Source organism: Oncorhynchus mykiss, chromosome 30, assembly GCF_013265735.2.
Source record: "Oncorhynchus mykiss isolate Arlee chromosome 30, USDA_OmykA_1.1, whole genome shotgun sequence".
In the NCBI taxonomy this organism is placed as follows: Eukaryota; Metazoa; Chordata; class Actinopteri; order Salmoniformes; family Salmonidae; genus Oncorhynchus; species Oncorhynchus mykiss.
The window spans coordinates 14,744,270-14,747,190 of NC_050570.1; the positions used below are offsets into that span (position 1 = coordinate 14,744,270).

Consider the following 2,921-nt stretch of genomic DNA (forward strand, 5'->3'; position numbering starts at 1 on the left):
ACAGTAACTACATATGAAATTGTTGGATACTATTTTAGTTTTGTCATAGATTTTAAGTTATCTAAGTCCACATAGCAATTTTCATATTGATTGTGCATAATTTTTTCTGTTATGAGTTTGTTATTCCAAATACTTCCTTACAAATGTATAACCAGCTTGTCAATTTAAGGGTTAAAAGACAGAAACTAAATGTGTGAGGATTTTTCCTGGAGTCGTTGTAGTTCACTTTTTACAAAATGTGTAGTACGGGAATACATTTTATTAAGCAAGGTTAAGTTTTGAATGTATCACAATACGTTCAAATTCCGAATGAAGCCGGCAAATGACATGGCAGCGTCCGCCATTTTAATGAACATTTCCTTGAATAGGACTGAATGACTGAATCGGTATTCACGTGTCGATAGCTAAGCCACATTTACTGATGTGTTAGTTAACTTCCTACTCTGATCATTCTCTCCTTCACCATCCACTGTAGTGAGTTATGTGGATTTGTATCATTTCAAAACCAGGAACATAGCTTTGACTAACAGGTTGGATATTTACTTGAAACTTTATTAACCATTTCATCTATTGTGATTTCATCTAAAGATTCTAAGAGTTAATGCTGATTCAGATACATAGCATTCCATAGCATATCGTAATTATTAACAATAGGGTTAAGAAATCCCTTCAAATATACTACAGAAGGAATAGTTACATTTACCTCCCTGTCCTCCCTCAAGCTTTTTTTCTGTAGTACTCGGACATGTTTTTTTTATGGTATTGTTGTAAAGTTCTTATACACACCTGTGAAAGAAAGCATTCCTTAAAAAATATCTAAGCAAAAAAAATATTAAAACGTGCCATCTTAAAATGGCTTAATTTATTATTTGAAATGTGTTTAAAGAAAGCATGGTTAAAGTCATTTATAATTCTAAAACACAACTTAAAATATAATAATTACATATATAATTACATATATAAATACATTTTTAAATATAATTCATTACAGACAAATGCAACCAGAGTAGAGAAGAGGGGAACGAGGTAGAGGCACGCAGTCGTAAAAGTTGGCATCCTCCCAAAACCAAAACCCTATCCTCAAGTGAACTTCTTGCAAATGCTGTGCTACGTGCACACTAAGCTAAATTGTTACTACAGACCGTTCCAAACCAACAACTAAAACAAATTCATAGTTCCATGTCCATTTCCCCTACTGTCTGTCCTCTACTGAAACTGAGCAGGATTGTGCATACAAAAATACATATTCTTAATATATGTCTACATTATCCACAAACTGTATGTTTAAACCTATATGTTTCAACGCAAAGACGTGAGTTTTTCAATTGGTTAAAACGCATGGCGAGATGTGACGTGAGGCTGCAGTGCTTTGGATTGGGTTCTAGGGTTTTAGGGTTCTAGCTCATTCCAATGCAGACACATCCAACCCATTTTGTGTCATTTTTTAAAAAGAAGACGAGAGAGACTGTTAATAACGCCCGAACTTGGTTGCACCATGTCTTCAGTAAGTAAATACAAACAATGTTTTTCCCTCTGCAGGTCCATTGAATGTGGCCACCTGTGTCTTATTGAACCTTGTCATGAAGAGAGGAGGAGAGGAGAGAGTCCTCGGAGTGAGCTAGCGGAAGAGCCTCCAGTCGGTCCGGTGTTGCTGTGCTGTTCTAACGAGGGAGAGAGAAAAAGCCAGCGATGAAAGGAACGGGGTGGCTGCGTTAGGAAAAGTACCCCTCACAGACTCACTCCGCAGACAAGACGGGAACCCTGCAGCAGCAGCCATGTTGGGTAGTTTTGTCTGAGCTAACCTAACAGCATGAATGTCCTCCACAAACCAACAGAAGGTTACACAGTAAAAGCAGCAAAATGAGAGTTTTCCCCACCTTTCCGTTCTGCTAGGCATGCAGTCCCCTGCTCTCCTCCTTTACTTCTCATGTGGCATTAAAGACACAAGGCATCAACATAAGTCCTCAAGAGGAGACAGAGATTTTACACTTTTCCTTTTTCTGGCTTTCTCTCTTTTTAGACCTTCTGATACTTCGGGGAGAGAGAGGGGGAGACGAGTGAGCCCAGCCTTTGCAGTTTTTTGGAACCAGAGCCAAAAGAGGCAGGAAGTTGTTTTACAATAGCCTTACAGTAATCTGCCACAAGTGGAAAAAGCCAAATGCTGGTCGCAGAGTGGAGAAGGTGGCGGGACAGAGAGAGAGAGAAGCGGGGAGGGAGAAGGGAGAGAAGGAGCATAAAAAAACTGAGATAGGCAGACACGTGAATCAAAAGAATAATCAGTATGAACTAAGATGGAGGACTAGTCTGCCATGTTGTTTTGTAGTCCTGTAGTACATAATTGTGTGTGTGTGTGTGTGTGTGTGTGTATGTGTGTGTGTGTGTGTGTGTGTGTGTGTGTGTGTGTGTGTGTGTGTGTGTGGTGTGTGTGTGTGTGCGTGCGTGTGTGCGCAAACAGCAGGGTTTAGGGAGGGTGGAGCGCGTCACGATGCAGGACTCTAGACGATTCTAGGGTAAGGGATACTTTAGACCCAAATACATTCAACAATCCTTTCCTATTGGTTTTAAATATGATACGTTTTTAGTCAGTACAGCTGTAGTTCCTGGGTTATTTGGATAAGCTATCCTCTGCCTTTATACCCAGGACAAATCAGAACCACTCGTGTTTTCTGTGAATTCCCAATCACATTGTAATCACGGCAGCTGTTTTTCTTCCAGAACAGAATGGTTATCAGGCTTTTGACTCCTTGCCAAAATAGCTGTAAGGGTCGTGCAATGTTTAGCCCCTCAGAGTGATCGAGTCAGGGCAGGAGGTTGTACTCTAACTCTACAAACCCTGCTCCTACCCTGCCACGTGCTACACTACAGTACGCAAGTATACGCAACTAGCTTGTGTTTTTTGTCTTCTCCATGCTGCTTCCACG

At 40.4% G+C, this 2,921-nt stretch overlaps 1 long non-coding RNA gene across 1 annotated transcript; it reads right to left on the reverse strand.

Moving 5' to 3' along the window:
- Positions 1–531: 531 nt before the first annotated feature.
- LOC110521392 lies at positions 532–2,322 on the reverse strand. The gene is made up of 2 exons (XR_002473131.2): positions 1,878–2,322; positions 532–1,661 (listed from the first exon to the last, which is right to left on the reverse strand). It is a non-coding gene; the product is annotated as an uncharacterized LOC110521392 (long non-coding RNA).
- Positions 2,323–2,921: the final 599 nt, after the last annotated feature.